Source organism: Phascolarctos cinereus, unplaced genomic scaffold, assembly GCF_003287225.1.
Source record: "Phascolarctos cinereus isolate Bilbo 61053 unplaced genomic scaffold, phaCin_HiC Scaffold_1;HRSCAF=81, whole genome shotgun sequence".
Classification (NCBI taxonomy): Eukaryota; Metazoa; Chordata; class Mammalia; order Diprotodontia; family Phascolarctidae; genus Phascolarctos; species Phascolarctos cinereus.
The window spans coordinates 76,369,328-76,375,327 of NW_027555514.1; the positions used below are offsets into that span (position 1 = coordinate 76,369,328).

A 6,000-nucleotide genomic window follows, 5' to 3' on the forward strand; every position below is an offset into this window, starting at 1 on the left:
TCTCTGACTTAAAGTCCTAGCTTTCAATAATATAGTCACTGGGTTACATGTTGCACAATAACTGTGTTACTGAGAAGTAAGGCTCGATTTAATTAATGAAATCATATTTTAAATATGCTAGGGAAAGTTAGCTTTAAAGAAACCCAACTTGGAATCCTTTTTTAAAGGGGGGGAAAACTTTTGTAAAGGTGTAATTACCATTGATTTATCTGCTTTGTGACTTTAATTTTTTATATCAGATTTTTTTAAAAATCAGGGCTTATCTAGAAAGATTGCTTTCGCTATTTCATCTCTCATTAAGTATTCTGCATGGAGATTATTATAGCCAAAGATGTAACACTGTATGGGGCAGAAGAAAATTGCACGATAAATGATATACTTATTTAGACAACCAGCCGGGGTTTTTAATCATCTCATTGCAAGACTATCTGCTAGAAGCTGAAGCTCTGTTTTTCACCAAATCAATTATCCAGCAACAGTAACCCTGGAAGTAAACTTGGGTCAGGGAGGGCCTGTGTTGGAGCACCACACCTACACTTCTCACTTTTTCCAGGACTCTCCCTGGCTACTCCGAAAACAAACAGAACACCATGAACGGCATGGCAAATAAACCACAGCAAGAAGACAATATGAATCACAGGCTGCATGAACAGCACAGCAGATTGTTCCTTCCCCCACTGAAAGAAAGGGGGTAAAATCAAGGGGAACAAATCTTTGCAAACAGCTCTAATTACAGGCTTGTGTTAGGCAACCATCACATAAAATGAGTTCCTTCTTTATGAAAAAAAATGTGCAAAGCATCATTGTAAGGGATGTACTGGAGAACACTTTGAGCCAGGAAAGGGGAAAGCAGAGTCATAAGCTAAAAGGTCATTTGTTCCCATGTGCACTAGCTCAGTGTCAAGAAACATAACTGTAAACTCCCACTGGTGCATGACTTACCTGTTCCTCTTCATTGTGTTATCCTGTTTGTCCTGTTTCATTTAACTGGAAACCCCAATGATCTGAGTGATTCTGTTTCTCTCTTCTGGTTAGGAGTATATTCACCAGGTGCTTGCTAATGTTGGAAATTGTTTTTAAGATTGAAAAATCTTGCTCTCCACTGGTTATGAATACATTTGTCAGTTGAAAAAAAAAAAAACTAATTGATAAGGGAAAAAAATCACTATCTGTAGTTCATGGTGGAGTTAGGGGTTCAGGAAGACCTGAGTTCAAATATTGTCTCTGTCACTTAGTAGCTGTGTGACCAAAGACAAGTCATTTAGGCTCTGCAAGCCTCAGTTTCCTCATCAGAAAGAAAGAATACTATAATGACAGCTCTATTATATATCTCGTAGGGTGCTTAAGAGGCTGAATGATACAACATATACAAAGAACTTTAGAAACTTGAAAATATAATGTAAATGTCAATTGTGATAAGGTAAGTTAATTTTTTAATTTTTAATCTTGACAAATTTGGAAATAGTCATATTGCTCCAAATAACCCTTGAGTTATTTCCCTAATATCTTCCCTTGTAAAAGAATGATGAGTTCTAAGACACTCGGTAATTTATGTAGCAAGGAGTGGGGGTGGGGAATAGTCATATATATACTAGGTATAGGAATGGATGAGATCTGTAGCATAAAGGGCACAATTCACAAGATTAGCTTTCAGCGTCTATTCCAGTGCTACACGGAAAAGTAATGCAATGGAAATAATGGTAGATATGGATCAGAGCATCTACCACTTCAGTTGGATCTGACTCTGTGACCCTATGGACCATACCATGCCAATATTGTCCATCTTGGCAAAGATACGAGAGTAGTTTGCCATTTCCTTTTCCATTGGATTAAATGACTTGCCCAGGGTCACACAACTAGTTAAGTGTCTGAGGCCAAATTTGGACTTAGGTGTTCCTGGCTCCAGGCCTAGTGCTCTATCCACTAAGCCATCTAGATGCCTCCAAGGAAAACAGAGATTAAGTGACTTGCCCAGGGTCATACAACTCGTAAGTGTCTGAGGCCAAATTTGAAAATGAGTCTTACTCACGCTACGCGCAGTACTCCACCCACACCCACTGTACCACCTAGCTGTCTTTATACACAGAGTCTCACTGCAATCCTTCTGCCACACAAAAGGCCTCTTGTTGACTTGGAAAGCATCATGTTTTTCTCTGCAGTTACAAGTTGTGTAACCCTTCCACATTGTTTTCAAGCCAGAACGTAAGCATCTCTACTTCTATTTTTTAAGATAATAGCTAACATATAACTAAAGATTTGCAGAGCTTTTATCATATATCTCATTTGATCTTTAGACCAACCTCTGATGTGCTTTTATCCCCATTTTACTGATGAGAAAACAAGCTCAAAGAGTTAAGTAGCCCAAGTAGTCCTACTTCTGAGTAGGGGGATGCTATCCACTATGCCAAGCTACCCCTGAGAAAGTGTGGACATGAACCTGGACCTCAGATGAAACAGGAAAATGATTTCCTGGCTGACAAGCCTCTTTTTTATGAAAGGTTTTGCCTTTTGGAATAGACAAGCAAAATACAGCAGTCATTACCATTCTAATCAGTGCTTTAGTGTGGTGGACCTCACTTTCAACAGGACGAAATGTGGACTGGCTGCTCCTACACACACACACACACACACACACACACACACACACACACACACACTCTCTCTCTCTCTCTCTCTCTCTCTCTCTCTCTCTCTCTCTCCCCTCCCCCCTGCCCCTTTCTCAGGGAACTTCTGTTGAAGGGACTTATTTAATGTTTATTATTGAGTTTTCCCATGGCGATTAAAACGTGTAATAAAAAAGGAAGTATGTACATTTTTGCATGCCATGAATTTTGAACCAACCTGCAGAGCACCTGCAGGACAACAATACACAAGTCTTCCATGCCTGTCTCCCTTATCCTTAAAATAACCTTCACTAGTCCCTAGCCAGCTATCAGCTGATACCTTTCCTCCTTTCCTCTACCAAACTCCTTGACTCCTTAACTGCCAAAACAAATGGGTGTTTATCAGTCCTCAGTCTTCTCAACCAGTCTGTGATATTGGACGCTGTTATCCACTCTCTCCTCCTGGACACTCTCCTCTCTGGGCTTCCGTGGCACTGTTCCTCCTTGGTTTTTCTCCTACCTCTCTGTTTGGTTCTTCTCAGTCTCCTTATCATCATCCAGTCATGCTCCCTAAATGTGGAGATTCTTGCAAGGTTCTGTCCTCTCAGTCTCCTGTTGTTCCACTCTCCTTCTCTCTCAGTGACCTCATAAGCTCCATAGGTTTAATTATGATTTCTATGCAAATGACTCACAGATCCATACATCCAGTCTCTAATCAGAGCTTCAATTCCACCTCACCAGTTGCTTTTTAGATATATCAGATCGTATATTCAAAAGACATCTAAAACTCAATTGGTCTAAAGCAGAACTAATTATCTTTCCCTCAACTACAGTTCCACCTCCAAACTCCCCTATTTCTGGAGAAGGCAAGACCATCCTTCCAGTCTTCCAGGTTCATAACTTTGGCATTACGTGGGTGACAAAGAAAATGTCAATTTGGCTGGGTCATAGGATGTAGAAGGGGAAATAAGATCCAATGAACCTGCATAGTAGGTTGGAACTAGGTGGTGTAGGGCTTTAAAAGCTCAACAGAGAAGTTTATACTTGTCCCTAGAGGCTTAGGAAGCCATTAGAGTTGATGGAATAGGGGTGACCCATGGTTGGATCTGCATTCAAGGAAAATCACTCTGGCAGCCAGTGTGGAGAATGGACTAAAATGGAGAGAGATATGAGGCTTGGGAGACCAACTAGGAGGTTGTTGCACCTATCTACGTGAGAGGTGATGTAAGACTGAATTAAGGAGGCCACTAGCTATGTGAGGAAAAAGAAGGGGCTGGATTCGAGGGATGTTGTGAAGGAAGAAATGAGGAGACTGAACAGATCATTAGTGCCTGTGGGATAAGAGAGAATGGGTAGAACCAAAATAAACAATAAGTCCCCAACAGTGTGCAGGGAGAATCCTGTGCTAGGAACTGAAAAGGGTAGTAATTTAGATAATAGGATTGTTATGAAGAAATAAAAATGATAGCTAACATTTAAATAGTCATTTTAGGTTTGGAAAGCACTTGACTTAATGGTCTTCACAATAACTCTGTAAAATAGTCTATTGTTATCCCCATTTTACAGATGAGAGAAATTAAGCGATTTGACCTTCATCACATAGACAGTTAAGTAGAAACGTGAGATTTGAACCCAGGTTTCTACTGGCTCCAAGTCCAATATGATCTTTATAAACTGTAAAAGGCTCATTGAATGTGAGCCATTATTCTCCAGTTATTCTGAGAGTTGGTAATGACTATGAAAAGCAGAAAGGGATAGGATCTCTGGTACCTCCACGTCTCATGCATGGGACTTGATAGAGGAGCAAGACAGCTGAGCTGAAGGAGCTTTGGAGTTGGATCCAGAAGAGTTAAGTTTGCTTCCTCGCCAACGCTTAGCTGTGTGACCAAGGATGAGACATGGCCACCCTGAGTGTTAGTTTTCTCAGCTATAAGATGAAGATAAGATATATGCTGCTCACTTCAGATGGTTGTGGTGAGGGTAGTGCTTTGCAAATCTATATATGTGCATTGCTATTTGAAGCAGCGAACCAACACTCTACCATTTCTGTAGATTATCTGAAGACTTGATGCTAGCAGCAAATTCTGGCTGAATTATTCGTGAAGAAGGATTGTGCCCCTGGTGCTTATTACATCTGTTTAACCATGGAAAAGTCATCTAACCTTTCAGGGGCTCAGTTTTCCCCACTGTAAATAAGGGGGTGGACTATATGGTCCCCCGAGGTCTCTTTCAGCTTAGGTCTGTGATCCCAGGAAACAAGAACAAGGCCGAATCCATGAAGGAACTGTGTCTGTCCCTGGTATTAGAGAAGATGGTAATATAATGGAAAGAGGTAGAATTTAGAAGGCCCAGCTCTATTTGCTCTCTATTTCCTCAGCATCAGCATTTATGCAGCGTGTGACCTGAGGGGTTGGGACAGGAAGAGGGCACATGTTGGGTTAGCCATAGCCTCCCAGTAGCTCTGCTCTGACAGCTCCTTAGCATAATGGGTACAAATGAAGGGCAAACACACTAATAATAATTGGTTGGGCTGATTGGCTCTTTTATAGTTCTTATTGCTAAATTATTATTGCAGTTAACTTTTGTCAATATTTCAACCTCTGTTGACTGTCACTCAATAAATAATCTTGTACTCAGGAAGGGTCAGGCTCTCTGTTGGTCTTTGTTTCAGTGACATGAATTCATTAATTCAAAAAAAGCAAGAGCTCCCAATGAAAGAGCAGCCACAAACAGACTTTCCCCTGAACACCTATTTTGTTTTGTTATTACAGTTTACCTGACACCAGCTGAGGAGACTGAAGGAAAACTTTTGTGAAAAAGGCTTGGAAAATGCACTTTCTCCTGTCTTGTTCTATATTCACTGCTTCTCCAGCACTAGACGCTGCCTCGTTTATTCTTGGAATAGCCTTTCAAACTTAACGAAGACATTTATTGCACATCTGCATGACTGTCTCCTTCAAGAAGATTCATTCTGGGAACCTAGGATTTAAAAAAAAAAGATTTAGGAATGAAATTGAAGCCAAGAGATCTCATTTTCTGTGTAGCAACAGGGCCTAGATTCATTATTACTGTTTTGGAGTAACAACTATTAAATACACAGCTTGAATCTACATCATGTGTGTGACTCTCCTGATAGACCATGCCAGACACATAAATCTAATAGGAATGACATTTAATTAAGATGTAAAACAACATAAATAACACAAAAAGGGAATAATTACAAAAAGTAAAATATTATCTGCATCCATACATAAAGGGATGTGATCTCCTATACCTCCAGGGGAGTTATACTCTAATTCTGCTTCATTCCCTCTTTCCCTCTTTCTCTTCTCTCACCCCATCCCCCACTTCAGTCTCTCTCTCCAGCCTAATGGAAGGACATAGCTTCATACCTCTG

General features: G+C 40.5%; 1 long non-coding RNA gene across 1 annotated transcript in view; it reads right to left on the reverse strand.

Moving 5' to 3' along the window:
* Nucleotides 1-5,578, reverse strand: part of LOC110211194 (uncharacterized) — a 64,960-nt gene extending 59,382 nt beyond the window's left edge. The window contains exon 1 of the long non-coding RNA XR_002325297.2: nt 5,380-5,578. This is a non-coding gene — a long non-coding RNA (uncharacterized LOC110211194). The remainder of the gene's footprint in view (nt 1-5,379) is intronic.
* Nucleotides 5,579-6,000: the final 422 nt, after the last annotated feature.